The sequence below is a fragment of the Bubalus bubalis genome, chromosome 12 (assembly GCF_019923935.1).
Source record: "Bubalus bubalis isolate 160015118507 breed Murrah chromosome 12, NDDB_SH_1, whole genome shotgun sequence".
Classification (NCBI taxonomy): domain Eukaryota; kingdom Metazoa; phylum Chordata; class Mammalia; order Artiodactyla; family Bovidae; genus Bubalus; species Bubalus bubalis.
This window is the reverse complement of record NC_059168.1, coordinates 58,143,104-58,159,057: the sequence shown is the minus strand read 5'-3', so window position 1 is coordinate 58,159,057 and position 15,954 is coordinate 58,143,104. Positions and strand designations below refer to the sequence as shown.

The 15,954-nt window shown below is 35.4% G+C and overlaps 1 protein-coding gene and 1 pseudogene across 1 annotated transcript in view; both read right to left on the bottom strand.

Moving 5' to 3' along the window:
• Positions 1-15,954, bottom strand: part of LRRTM4 (leucine rich repeat transmembrane neuronal 4) — a 1,003,994-nt gene that overhangs the window by 835,498 nt on the left and 152,542 nt on the right. The window lies entirely within an intron of this gene.
• Positions 8,233-9,394, bottom strand: LOC123328536 (annotated as a pseudogene).

Below are 15,954 nucleotides of genomic sequence, written 5' to 3'. Positions count from 1 at the left end.
AGACATTGCATCTTCAAATTTCCATTTATTTTCATCTTTACAAAATTCTGTTCATGGAAAAATTGTCAATTCCCTGGAAGACTTAAAAGGCACTTGGAACAGTTTTTTGCTTGAAAAGATAAAAAGGGAAGACAGAATTACGTAGTTGCCTTAAAAAATGGCAGAAGGTAGTGGAACAAAATGGTAAATATGCTGTTCAATAAAGTTTTTAGTGAAAATAAAAGTGTCTTTTATTTTTACTTAAATAAGGTGAATGAACTTTCTTGCCAACCAAAAATATTTGGCCAACCAATATTTGCCAAAAGTAACCTTTCTTTAGTAGTTGGGAGGAGGAAACAAAGTGGGGAAGTAAGAAAAAAAGGCTATACCTGGAAACTGGTCACTAGAATTTGAACCAAAATTCAAATTGAGACTGCTAAGCAATTGCTAAAGTAAGCAACTGATTAATATGTATTAGGTTTTATGATAGGGACTTCTATTTTGCTAATATTAGTTTAGCCTAGTAAAAAGAATTATTTTTATTTTAAAAAGATAATATAGTTTTTACTATGAAACCTGATGGTCATCAGACCACTTTGTATTGCCCATGGATTCTTTCTTCAGTGTGATAGGTTATCTCCATTTCATACAAAGAAATACAGAAAAAGAAAACTTTTTTGTTCTAAATCCAAAAATAACAAGGAAAGACTGGAACACAGTGATCTTGTATCTTAAAAAATATATGACCAGCAAAAAATAGGTATTTCCATTCTAATGGGAAACAACTGAGGAAATATAGTACCCAACGCTCTGGGAGAAATAAATTTTCCTTCAGCAGGCTGGTGATGCATATCCCACAAAATTAACTACTGTAAAGTTGATCAATAAAGCCAATCTTTTAAATAGATAATTTCTAATTGTAGAGGAAGTATTTATTCCTTAGACCTGGATTATTGAACTCACTTGTAATTAAAAGTAAATCTTAGCAAGAAAACCTCACAAAGAATTGGTATCTGCTTGGTTGCTTTGTACTATTTATCAGGGCAGAGGAATTTATACATATACACCAATCTTACATGCCCCCATTTGAGAACAATTTGAGACAGTGAAAAGAAAATATTTGATTAGAAGAAAACACAAATTGTATAAAGAAAAAAACAACAAAAAACACTTCATATTCTGTTCAGAAAGTGCCTGAGTTTCCCTGATAGCTCAGCTGGTAAAGAATCTGCCTGCAATGCAGGAGACCTGGATTTGATCCCTGGGTTGGGAAGATCCCTTGGAGAAATTAATGGCTACCCACTCCAGTATTCTGGCCTGGAGAATTCCAGGTCTATGGGGTAGCAAAGAGTTGAACACCACTGAGTGACTTTCACTTTGAAATGCTTTTATATGTATGAGATGTAATCACTGCATGAAATTTTGAGAGCTATAATCTTGATGTGTCTATTTCAGACTAACAGTCTGAAGAGTGAAACTACAGTTTTGGACAAAAACTACTTTTGTACTATTTTTGAGCTCATGTTTTAAGTTTGAGTTTATTGTTAGTTTGTGTTTTTGTTTGTTTTGGTAGTTAAAGGTCATCGATTTGACAACAATAGTCTTGGGAAAAATCACAGGTATACATTTAAAAGACTGAAAATAGCTTTGTATTACTCTCAGGGTTATTTCAATGCCTCCAAAGTTGTCTCTAAATACTAACTCAGGCCCTTTTCCAAACTGTTTGCAAGTCTTTGATCTGGGTATATTTTTTGAAGATATAATGATTGTGCCAAATAACCTGGCAACAGGAGAAAAAAAAAAATCACAAATACTTAGCTAATTTTTTCTTTGATCAAATTTATAGCTTGTCCTTTCACCCTTGGTGTGTTTCAGAAGGAAACTTGTGTTAATAAATCAAAGTCTGTAGGCTCACATATATAAGAGTGTCTATTTCTCCAACATTCAAAAAATTATCAACTCCTATTAGGAAATATATTTCCCATAAATCTTTCCATTTTAAAAATCAGTTTTCAGCATTGATGTTTTCTATTCTCATCCTTTAGTCTCACTTCCTAGTGAAAATGATTTTTTCTTATCCATATTTAATAAGAGTATGTCCTCTGCCATACTCATGATATCTCTTCATGATGGATTCTAATCTCACAGAAGTAGAATATTTGCCCTTACATCTGTTACTGAAATTTATCTTTTAATTTAGCATTTCTTTGTTAATAGCTCAATATCTATCATGGTTTGAACTATTTTCCAGACATAATTTTTCATAGACCAAATTATATCAGTCATAAATCCCAATTTGAAATATGTTATTAAAAGATGCTGCTACTAATTAGGGCTTTCTTTCATCTGTTAAGTTTAGAATTCAAATCCCTAAGAGATATAATATAAAATCAATATTCAATTTGCTGAAATTATGTTCACAAATATTTCTCATTGTGTGTTTTCTCATAAAAATAAGTAATTGCAGCAACTGAGCCACTGACTGCTTTGGTCATCAAATTACCTGTGAGCCCTGCGTGTCTCCAGAAGCCTCCCAATCCTCTTGTCAGGGTTAGGTGTTCCTCTTCTGTCACTCTTATTCCCCATGTGGTCCTTGTCACTCTAAATTATAATTGCTTTTTTACTTCTCTGTATCCCCCATTAGACTAACGCTGTTCAAAAGAAGAAATTATGCCTGTTAAATCCCAAGTGTCTGATACAAGTGTTACAGTTTCTGTTTAATAAATGCTTTCATGAAAAAAATTAATATCAATTAAAGTCAATTAGGAAATTAGGAAAATATGTAATGAATCGCATGTGCATGGTCTGCTGTTTTCTGGTACTAATGATTCACATTTTATGAGAAAATATTATAATTTAACCAATTTTATGGGGGAAAATATAGCTGTCCTCATCTAATCATACAAATAACATTCTTCCACTGAGATTGTGTTTGTGTGTTTTTTTAAAGAACATTGACTCCTGCCTTGTGGAATTTCTTCAAGTTAGTTAATGGTAGAAAAAAATGAACACAATAATATTTTATCCTCACAGGATTACATTGAAAATTAAATATAGTATATACATAAGAATATCTGATACAAAGTAGCATTTAAACATTTGGAGACTTTTTTATTTATTTGTCTTTTAGGATGTATATTTGTTTGTGTGTGTGTGTGAGAGAGCATGTGCATGCATGTTTTTACTTCTTTTAGAAGAGGTGTATTGGAGAAGGAAATGGCAACCCACTCCAGTGTTCTTGCCTGGAGAATCCCATGGACAGAGAAGCCTGGTAGGCTGCAGTCCACGGGGTCACACAGAGTCGGACACGACTGAAGCGACTTAGCAGCAGCAGCAGCAGCAGCAGTGGCAGTGATATAGGAAACCCAAGTGATCAGTTTAAAGCCACCCCCTGAAGAAGAGTCTAATGAATAACCATTAGTAGGATTCAAATATAGTTGCTACTATAAAAATCATCATGTAATTTTTCACTTGCTTTAATTTTAAAAAAAATGTGTAAGGGTCCTCTGCAGGTTGAAATCTTATTCTGTGTTTTTGGCATTAATTAAATAGCTATTTAGAATAATTTAGTCTGCAAAGTCCCTGTCTTGGTGAGAGTTATGCATGGTGTTTAAAAAAAATGTGGGAGGGGAATCTACCAACACTTAATAAAACGACATGCTCTTTTTACTTGGAAAAAAAAAAAAAAAGAAGAGGTGTAAAACAAAAAAGATAAATAATTGACAGATTTTCTTTAATAAGGAATGTCAGTTCTCAGCCTTTTTCTTTTAAAAAATAAAAACCATTTTTTTTTTTTTAAGTAGAAGAGTCCTATCTTTGGTTTTAACTTATCTGCCCTAAGTTGATATTAAAATTGACTGGAAAGTTAAAGGAACGATGCTAATAAAACCCACAGAGAAAATGAAAGGCAGTTGTAACCTCCTACTGGAGCACTTTGGTGGCAATCTTGCCCCTCTTTGTCCTACTTAAACTTATGATAAGGAAAGCAGAAAATGTTCATTAACAAAGAAACCTTGGCTTAGCTTTGAAAGAAAACTGCTTGGATTAATTTACCTGTCAATGCTAAACTTGTCCCACAAATCATTATATAATATATATATATATATATATATACACAAACATATATATATAAAATATATAAACAAACATCATAGATTTTAAAAGATACTATAAAGAACAATTTACAAATAAATATTTTCTAAAATTCAGGACTATATTCAATAGAATAGAAATCACCAGAAACTTTTCATGTCAGATATAACTGGGGTTTTAGGTTTGGAGAAATGGAGCCAACCTCATAAGTGGGGAACCAGTTTTGTTGTGATTTTAGAGGTCTATTTTAAAGACCTCCCTGTCCTGAAATAGCTCCCATGCTGGTACTTGAAACCCCTATTAGATATCTTAAGCCCTAAAGATTTTGGTCCTCACATTTTCCTATTAAATTGAAATTGCTTTACAAGATGTAACACCATAGGAAGCATCAGCTAACACCTGATCAGGAATTGCTTTCCAATCTGGCACACAGCTAATTAAGTGAGATAGTCCCTATGGGAAAGTATATTCAAAATAGGGTGCCATAAGGAGTAGAAGAATACTAACTGAGAAGAAGGAAGCTAAAGAAAATTGGGGGAAATTGAAATTTACTCTGCTACTGCTATTGCTAAATCACTTCAGTCGTGTCCGACTCTGTGCGACCCCATAGACGGCAGCCCACTGGGCTCCCCTGTCCCTGGGATTCTCCATGCAAGAACACTGGAGTGGGTTGCCATTTCCTTCTCCAATGCATGAAAGTGAAAAGTGAAAGTGAAGTCACTCAGTCGTGTCCGACTCTTCGAGATCCCATGGACTGCAGCCTATCAGGCTCCTCCTTCCATGGGATTTTCCAGGCAAGAGTACTGGAGTGAGGGATACATATATTGGAAATCAACAGCATTTTCTTTCTCATGCACTAAAGTACTGATATTTAGTCAGGGACATATATCAGAATGATCTGGGAGTATTAAACAATGTTTTAATTCAGCCAGTTAGTTGTATGCATCAGAATCTATGGTGGATAGAACTGGACTGTCCAGGTCTGCGTATTTAAAATCACTCCAGATCATTCTGTTATATATACCATTGCCATAAGAAGTCAGCAAGGTAACAACTTTGGGCACAGTTTCATTCAACAAACATTCATTGGAAATTTACACGTAGAAGAAACAATGTTGAGGTAATATGAATGTAACTGGTGAAAAATATATGAGTTTTATTTTTAAGGAGATCATAATCTATCAGGAATAATAAATAATGAGCATTAGACATGCAAGGCATAATTTAGCTCAGTTCAGTTGCTCAGTTGTGTCTGACACTTTGCAATCCCATGTACTGCAGCATGACAGCCCTCCCTGTCCACCACCAACTCCTGGAGTTTACTCAAACTCATGTCCATTGAGTCAGTGAAGCCATTCAACCATCTCATCCTCTGTTTTCCCCTTCTCCTCCCACCTTCAATTCTGCCAATTCTCCCACCATCTTTCCCAGCATAAGGGTCTTTTCAAATGAGTCAGAGAATTTGAAACTCAATGAGTATTGGAGTTTCAGCTTCAGCATCACTCCTTCCAATGAATATTCAGGACTAATTTTCTTTAGGATGGACTGGCTGGATCTCCTTGCAGTCCAAGGGACTCTCAAGAGTCTTCTCCAACACCACAGTTCAAAAGCATCAATTTTTCAGCCCTCAGCTTTCTTCATGGTCCAACTCTCACATCCATACATGACTACTGGAAAAACCAGAGCTTTGACTAGACAGACCTTTATTGACAAAGTAATGTCTTCTGCTGTTTAATATGCTGTCTAGGTTGGTCATAACTTTTCTTACAAGGAGCATGCATTTTTTAATTTCAAGGCTGAAGTCACCATCTGCAGTGATTTTGGAGCCAAAAAATAAAATAAAATAAAATCTGTCACTGTTTCCACTGTTTCTTCATCTATTTGCCATGAAGTAATGGGCCCAGATGCCATGATCTTTTCTGAATGTTAAGTTTTATGCCAACTTTTTCACTCTCCTCTTTCACTTTAATCAAGAGACTCTTTAATTCTTTATCGTTTTCTGCCATATGGGTGGTGTCATCTGCATATCTGAGGTTATTGATATTTCTCCTGGCAATCTTGATTCCAGCTTGTGTTTCATTCAGTCCAGCATTTCTCATGATTCACTATGCACATACATTAAATAAGCAGAGTGACAATATACAGCCTTGATGTACTCCTTTCCCTATTTGTAACCAGTCTGTTGTTCCATGTCCAAATCTATCTGTTGCATCTTGACCTGCACATAGATTTCTCAGGAGGCAGGTCAGGTGGTCTGGTATTCCCATCTCTTTAAGAATTTTCCACAGTTTGTTGTGATCCACATAGTCAAAGGCTTTGGCATAGTCAATAAAGCAGAAATAGATGTTTTTCTGGAACTCTCTTCCTTTTTTTTGATAATCCAATGGATGTTGGCAATCTGTTATCTGGTTCCTCTGCCTTTTCTAAAACCAGGTTGAACATATGGAAGTTCATGGTTCACGTATTGCTGAAGCCTGGCTTGGAGAATTTTGAACACTGCTTTGCTAGCTTGCGAGATGAGCGCAATTGTGTGGTAGTTTTAGCATTCTTTGGCATTGCCTTTCTTTGGGATTGAAATGAAAACTGACCTTTTCCAGTCCTGTGGCCACGGCTGAGTTTTCCAAATGTGCTGGTGTATTGTGTGCAGCACTTTCACAACATCATCTTTTAGGATTTGAAATTTAACTGGAATTCCATCACCTCTACTAGCTTTGTTCGTAGTGATGCTTCCTGAGGCCCACAAGACTTCACATTCCAGGATGTCTGGCTCTAGATGAGAGACCACACCAGTGTGATTATCTGGGTGTGAACACCTTTTTTTTTTTTTTTAATATAGTTCTTCTGTGTATTCTTGCCACCTTTTTTAAATATCTTCTGCCTCTGTTAGGTCCATACCATTTCTGTCCTTTATTGTACCCATCTTTGTATGAAAAGTTCCCTTGGTATCTCTAATTTTCTTGAAGAGATCTCTAGTCTTTCCCATTCTATTGTTCTCCTCTATTTCTTTGCATTGATCACTGAGAAAGACTTTCTTATCTCTCCTTGCTATTCTTTGGAACTCTACATTCAAATGGGTATATCTTTCCTTTTCTCTACTGCCTTTTGCTTCTCTTCTTTTCACAGCTATTTGTAAAGCCTCCTCAGACAACCATTTTGCCTTTTCACATTTCTTTTTCTTGGGGATAGTCTTGATCCCTGCCTCCATACAATGTCAGGAACTTCTGTCCATAGTTCTTCAGGCACTCTATCAGATCTAATCCCTTGAATTTATTTGTCACTTCCAATGTATAATCATAAGGGATTTGATTTATGTTCTACCTGAATGGTCTAGTGGTTTTCCCCACTTTCTTCAATTTAAGTCTGAATTTGTCAATAAGAAGTTCATGGTCTGAGACACAGTCAGCTCCTGGTCTTGTTTTTGCTGACTGTGTAGAGCTTCTCCATATTTGGCTGCAAAGAATGTAATCAATCTGATTTTGGTATTGAGCATTTGGTGATGTCTATGTGTAGTGTCTTCTCTTGTGTTATTGGAAGAGGATATTTGCTATGACCAGTGTTTTCTCTTGGCAAAACTCTGTTAATCTTTGCCCTTCTTCATTCTATACTCCTTGGCCAAATTTGCTTGCTACTCTAGATATTTCTTGACTTCCTACTTTTGGTTTCCATTCCCCATTATCTACTAAATATAAAATTTTTGCAATGTGGAGGACATGCATTACTTTTGTAGAGGACATTCAGTAAAAGCTTCCTGGAACACATGTCCAGCTCTCTTTCTGATTTCCCTTACCTTTCCCTGATCTCTCACAAAGAACTCTCACAGTGATCTAAACCATAGCCTCAGTCTCCTTTGTGTCTCCTTTGTGTTTGGCTTAACATCACATGTATCCTCAGCAAAATATTGGGGTGGGATGTGACCCTAGACTCTAATCACTTTCCTTTATACTTTTTTGTGGGATAGGGTACACAAGCATTTGATCCAGGATCTTGGATTTTTTTTTTCTTTTTTAAATCATTTTATTGTTTATATCATATTCATATTTGAATTGGCAGAATTGTTACCATGACAGACCAGACAGAGACCTGTTATTTAAAGAAAAATAGATGAAAGTTTTCATAAAGCTTGAGGAGAGAAATTCCACAATAATTAACACAAGAATGGCTGTAGCAATCTCAGACAATGGTGCCAAGGTGTGTGAACAGATAGGAACAAAGGGTGCGCAAGCAGCAGCTGGTCTACGTATGTTGGCCTGAGAACACTGCTGCTTCCTAAAAGGGATTTCTTAGTATGTTTGGTAAGGGGATCACTTGTAACAGACATATAAGTGAGGTAGGGTGACACTTGTGCAGAATAAATTCTATAAGTTCCTGGGCAGGTTTTACAAATTTCACTGGTGATTAATAGTTGTTTAATTATGACTCTTCAAAGGCAGATCCCATAAACAGACATCCAGGGACATTTAACAACCGGTGAAATTCTTAAGCCAAAAAAATAAATAGCCACACATACCAAACCTACACACCATGAATTAAAATGGCACCATGTTAGGCCTTCTGGAAGAACCAGAGCAGGAAAAGTTATTCAAACAGAAGATCTTCATCTTTCTTTTGAGCCAGGAGATTAGCAGGCTTTGTCACTTCTCCAGCTGCCCTCCTTTGCTCCAAGTCCTTATCAGATTTTTCCTTGAGAATCTTTTTATTCTCCTGTATTTTTTTTTAACCTGTAGAACTCTTCTCACTCTCTCTCATTCAGCTCTGTGCTGATATAGGAAAGGGTAGTTTCAATCCAGGGAATGATGACATGTTCAATGGCATTTACACGCCTGTTGATTATCTTAATAGCTTTATCCAAAGTAACAAAGGAAGTCTGCAGCGAAGCCAGTTCCACCAGTAGCCCCACTGCTTTGGCATAATTCCTCTTCAGTTTAGTCAAACTGTTTCCCACCTCGGGCTAAACCAGTCAGTCCATAACTGTCAGTTCCTTCATGGTAATATTCAAACACTGGCAAAGGAACACCTGTTACATTATCTTTCTTCATTCTAATCTTCACTTGGGCTCCATTTACATTTTGGATAACTGGGGTGCTTAAGTCCCTCGCTGTGAACTTGGCCTCAGAAAGTGAAAAGGCAGCTTCTCTCATCACTTCACCCATCTCTATTTTAGTCTCTATTATTATCTTCTTAAGGATCTGTCCAAAGAGTTAAGGCATTAGATTCCTTCTTTCTTCATGAAGTTTCCACCTATCTGTGCTCCTTTTAACGGAGCCTTCATGATGGTCTGTGCCACTCATGAGGGAAAGATTTCAGTTCAGTCTTTGCCTGACATTCTGAAGAGGGCTGGCTTGGGTCCCTGGCTGGGTAACCATGGCTGCAACAACCCAACCACTGAGTCTTTCTAAACCTGAGTCAGCTGCTTGTGTCATGTGACTCTCTCACGATGCTAAGAGGATATGCCGTCTTCACTTCTGTTTCCTCTTGGTACCGATCAGATCTTGAGTTTCTACTGCAGCACTTACACCCCACACCAGTGTGTTTACTTAGCCAACTTACAGAAGGCTCCCTATGGTGGAAAGCAGTATGCTGGGCTCTGAAAAACAGGAATGTATAAAACTCCATCCTTATCCTTGAGGAACGCATGACCTACTGATAATGGGATGTAGGTTCTAGGTTCTGAGTTCATACTGTCCCCTTGCTTGTCTCACTTTAAGAGTGAACTTCTGTGACATCAGCCCAGTCATCTGTCCCAATCTCAGTCTTCCCACAGGCATAACTGTGGGCCTTGGAGTAGATTCTTTAAGGACTAATCACTTATTCCTAAATTTTACTGGCTACAGTTCTGTTTCACTTTGGCATTATTCATCGAGACCTCTAAGTACTCCCCATGCAAATATCTCCTCAGTGTGAATAAATACAGGTGGATCAGTGGAGTAGACAAGGATCACAGACATCTAGAGTATCTGAAGGCAACATTTTAGTTTGCGGTATAGCCAAGATTCTAGCAGGATGTCATTTGGAAGAAATTAGTTTATCTCTGAACAAAGACTAGAAGACAGTGGAAGAAAAGTATCGCTCTTAATATGTTCCACTCCTAAATTTTCCCCAAATCTCTACAGTATACTACAGTTGTATCTGTTTACCTACACTGCAAATGCTCTGTATTTGCAAGCATTTTGCAAGCAGCTATGAGTGTTTAATTTTGGGATAATGCCTTCTCGATGTGCTAACCCCAAGAGTATTTTGAACAGACTAAATGTGAATTATGGTTGTAAAAAGAAAATTTGGCTGCTTCAAATCATGTCTGTCTGTAACCGAAGACACGACATTGTTGCAACTCAAGGTCATATCTGTGCAATGAAAGCCCATAAGGGTATCTTTGGCAGCAGGACTATCAAGGGAGATGTGGGTAATAATTAATCAGAAACTGCCATCATTAATTACATACAATTTTGCAAATTGTTCTACATTTTATCAGCATCACAGTATGGCAGAGATATATTTATATAAAATGTTAAAATATCTTGATTTAACTTTTTACCATCTAATTTCTGTACCTCAATTTCATTGTCAGTAAGAATAAAATAAGTAATGCTTCTTTTTGAGCTATGAAAGATATCCTCTTACATTTGCTTATTAATGTACTACTTAATAAGTATTTTAACATACATTGTGTCTATTGAAACTCACAACTGCATTTTTTAACCAAACAGGGGAGATTTGTCCTTTTTCTTTTTTTGGGTAGTCAGTTTCTCAACTGCAAAGATGACTAGCCCACAAAGTGCAGTTGCTTAGTGGCAAGATTATTGACTCAAATACTGGGTTTATACGTCTTAATTTACTATTTGCACCATTAATGATTATCTTGCGTGTCATTAGAGGAAATCTTGACCCAAACTATAATAAACTGAAGTGAAATTGCTTGGTTAAATAGACCTGAAAAGAATATGGTTAATTCTGGCTTTACCTGCAGTAGCTTAAACCAGGTAATGGAGATCCCTATCTTATGACCCTTTCCTCTGTTTCATCATCAAGTTGATTTTCTTCAGGATAACCATATGACTTGAGCAGTTCCAGTCTCCTAAACTGGCACTACTCATTCCAAAGACAATGAAAAGTTTTCCTTTTCAGAAGTCCCAGCAAATGTATTCTTTGATCAACTCTGTTCTGTGTTACTGAACCCAATTATTGCAGAGTGTGAGATGGATAATCCAATTGGTTTAAACCAATACATCTGTTGGACAAAATTCTATTCACAGATGAGAACTAGAGGCATGATTTGTCACAGGAAGTTCAGGAAATTGTTTCCAGTGTGAGAGAATTGATGTTGAGAAGGAAAATCCTTCTGTAGGGTTCTCCCTCATCTAACCCTCCGCCCACAGACAATGTCAACTATTACCTCCTGGAATGAAATCATGCATTTATGTGAATCCATGTTTTAAACACCAGGCAAACATCAATAATATCTCTTGTCTAATTATGCTGTTAGTTCCCTCAGAAACATCCCCAATTACATGGATGGCTGGGAGTTCTTTACCCTAACTTGTTCACCAAAAGTCAGTGAGACTTTCATCCAAGCAAGTTTACCACAATGTTTAATTATATGTTCAATTATATGTTTAATTATAAAATAAAAAAGAGGATATATGTGCAATACTTCTGAGTGACAAGATTCTTAAATGTTGGGAGAAGATTAGATTGCTATCTGAAATAAAATTTTTAAATTTTCTAATTCCATCTGATTATGTCTGTTTCTTTCTTTCACCTTCTTTCCTTTCTTCTCATCTTCCTCTTCTTTTTTTTTTAAAGTCTTTTCCTATCATCCTTCCATCAAACAAACAGATATTGAAGGTTTTCTAGGTATGAGGAACTGTACTGTAGCACAGCTGAGAAAACAAAGATAAAGTCAGAACTTTACCTTTAAGGGCAAACAAACAAATGCACAGATAATTATAATTTAGTCAGATAAATACTATGAAAAGAGATGGTGAGTATTATATGGACAGCCTCTCTGCTATCTCCAATTGACCTACCCAAGGAAGCCTTCTCTTGTTTGTTTTCCTATCTTTGTCTGATCAGTGTTCTTTCTGTGTTCCCAAAGAGCCCTGATCATTCTTCACTTTATCTCAGTGTGTTTTAATTTTCTCCTTTTCTTGGCCAATGGTAGCCCTATCAGGACTAAAACCAGTTAGAGACCATGAACTCCATAAGGACAGATTCCCAAGCATAATTTGGCATCAGTAAAGGATGCATATTTTTCTAAAATTTCTCATAGTAATTAGGGATTGTTCTGATCCAATCATGCTTTCTCAGAAGACAGACTATTATTAGGGGAGGAACAAGTGTGGAGTGAGCAGTCTAGCATTCATGCCCAGAAATTTATGCTCATTGATTGATGATTTGTGAACAAAACACTAGCCCTCCATGCACACACTTTATACATTTCTCCCCTTCACACATACACAGTACCAGTAATTCATTTCTAATACATGAGCTGCCTGGCTAGAAAATCAAACATCAAAACATCAAACCTAAAATCAAAGATGAGAAAATTGCTGAGAGGGTAGCTACCAATTGTATCATCATAAAACAAACCAAGCGGTAACTGTTTGAGATGGTGAATACGTTAATTATGTAACTGTGGTGATCTTTTCACAATGTATACATGTATTAAACATCAAATCATATGCTTTAAAATAGGCAATTTTATTTGTCAGCTTTACTTTAAAAAAAGCTGAGGAAAAAAAGATGGAGTTTGACTATTTTCAATGGCTTTCTTTTTTCACATACAATATGGAGTTAGATAAAATAATCTCTAAAGCCCTATTGAAATCTAATCATTCTATACGAGGTTTAGAAAGATTTAATGGTAGCAATTTAGGAAGGAGTGAATATTGATCATGGTTCTAAATTGTACTGACCTGTTTGCATTCCAGTATACTGCAAATCAGAGTCACTGTAAAATCACTAAAGAAGACATAAATAAGTTTGCCCATTTTACTCAAATGTTTGATACATGTTTTCTTTCTGAGGAAATACTTTTTTTTCCTCTAAAAAAGTATTGTATTTCCTAATCATATTCCTGTACACAATACTTATAATGGAATAATCGCCATATTTTAGCTATAGTTAATAGGCTTTGCTTAGAGAAATGTATTTCTTCATGTGAATACTTATTCACTTTTACTGAATTAAAGATTACCCTCTTTAATGTACATGCCTGTTGAAAATTTATTTTCCTTTTTATGAGTTGCAAGAACACTAATGTATTCTTCCTTAAATTTACTCTTTCTCAGTTGTACAGTCATCAAGATTTTTCAATGGTTTGAGATTTATCCTTATGACCCTCTTAAATTCCAAGTGTTAACCATTTTGAATCACATTTACTTCTTCCAAAATACCACGTCCCCTTGTCTCCCTGTGAGAACAACTTTTGTACATACTACTCTGTCTGCATAAAACATTCTATCTCCCCACTTATTTGCTGCTTAAATTTCTTTTCAACATTGAAAGTCATCATAAGCACTACTGCTACTGAAAAGTACTACTTCTTCCAGGATTCTCCCATAGAATCCCTTTTATTAATACAGATCTCTCTTAGGAACTTTCCATAGTACCTTGCTTTTCTCTCAACATTTTGTATTGTGATTATCTATTTATTTGTATGTACCTTCTTGGCCTGAAATCTGATTCCATGAGATCAAACACGGTGTCTGTCTCACAGACTTCAGCACAGTGCTTGGTACATGATAGGTACTTGCTGGGTATTTGTGATATATATAAATAAATGAATGTCATTGACTAAATGCTAGTTAACCCAGCACATCCAAACATGATTGATTTATTCTTGATTAGTAGATTATGATTGAAATCCTCTATCTGTGGGTGCATGCCCAGTCATGTCAGACTTTTTGTGACCTGATGGACTGTAGTCAGTGAGGCTCCTCAGTCATCTTGATTTTCCAGGCAAGAATACTGGAATGGGTTTCCATTTTTCCCTCCAGGGGATCTTCCTGATCTGGGGATCTAACTTGTGTCTTCTGAGTCTCTTGCATTGGCAGGTAGATTCTTTTCCACAGAGCCACCTGGGGAAGCTTAAAATCCTCTATAGGAAAAATATATAATTGGCCAATATTTCTCTTAATTTATACTTTAGAATCAAGGCATATTATAAGAATGTACAAATATTTTCTCTCCATAGTCCATATCACATCTATTTTTTCTTTAAAATAAAATATGGTTTGTGCTTTTCCCTTTGTGCATTGAGTCCATTTTTCCAATATGCAATAATACAGAAGGATAATATTTCCTTCATTTTGTCCTCTAAATCTTGAGAACTTTCAAATCATGACTGCAAAATTCATGACTAATAGTTAACAGCTGATAAATAATTCACCTTCATAAAATTTGTAAGCCTATGATGGTCCTACAAAAGAGCAAGTCTGATGTTATCACACTTTTTGTATTTTAGTAACAAATATTATCCTGTGGTCTCTTACAGATTATTCAGCCCATCTACATTTTTTTTCTGAAATAAATATATGCAGGGTATGCAAACAAACATTTGTTTTTATGGGTTGCTACTGAATGAATGCCTTTGTTTTGTTCACAAATATAGCTCACATTTTACAAAGGCTTATCATTGTAAAAACATAGAAATGGTTACAACTTGATTCTCAAAAATAAAAAATTCATATTTTATGAACTTCTGTTAAAATGAACACATGAAAAATTACTATTATCAAAAGATTTTTCTTACTATGGACATTTATTAATGGAATCTTAGTAAAAACATACCACTTCTATAGCTTAGAACTAAACTCCCCAGGTTTAGTAAAAAGAACTCCTTTCTGGAAGGAAAACTAAAGGAACTGAGTTAAAGAAAAAAAATGAGATATAAAGATAACTAAATAAATTAAACTTTGAAATAATGAGATTTTAAAATACTATACTATTTTATTTTAATTAGATCTAGTTATTTAAAAACATCAAAAACTCTAACATATGAGGTTTTTTTTTAAACTATTAGACTTCTTCATTTAATAATTTAATAATAAGCAGAAATTATCATGGTATTCTCAGTCATGTGTTCATTCAGCATGTAATTTTTGAGTAACTTCTCTGGTAATGTAGATGCTAGAGATAGATCAGTGAACAAAAATAGCAAACCTACAATATCTACTTTTTCCCTTTAGTCATAGCTTTTATCAGTCAGACATTTATTTTGTATATAGATTTTCTTACACTTTTACATCAAAAATAGCCTTCTCTTTTTAAAGGATGCAATCTGTTTATAGGACATATGTTAAATAAACTTAACCTTAAAATTGCTTTCCAATATCCATTAGGTGCAACAAATATTATTTGATTTCACTTGTATGAGTCACCTAGAATAGTCGGATTCATAGACTCAGAAAGTACATTGGTAGATGCCAGGGGCCTAAGAATGGAGGAGGTGAGGAGAAGGAGTAGGGAGTTGGTGTTTACTGGGAACAGAGTTTCTGTTTAAGAAGGTGGAAAATTCAGGATATGGATGATTGTGAGAGTTGCACAACAATGAGAACGTACTTAGTGCCACTGAACTGCACAGTTAAATATGTTAAAACAGTATGTTTCATATTATGCGATTTTGCCACAATAAAAGAAATTTTTAAAGTGAGAAACCTGTAGTATTTATTTTACATAGAGTCAACACAATGCAAACACAATGAAAATGCATTCCTGATTATTTTTATGCTATGGTAATGTTTTATGAGGGGAAGTGGAGCATCACACACTAATTATTATATTTTATTATTTTCAAAACAGAATTCAGAGCTTTCAGGAAAGCATGATAGTAACTAACATCAGATGTGCTTTCTTTTGCCTAATAAATTATAGTAAATGTGTGGT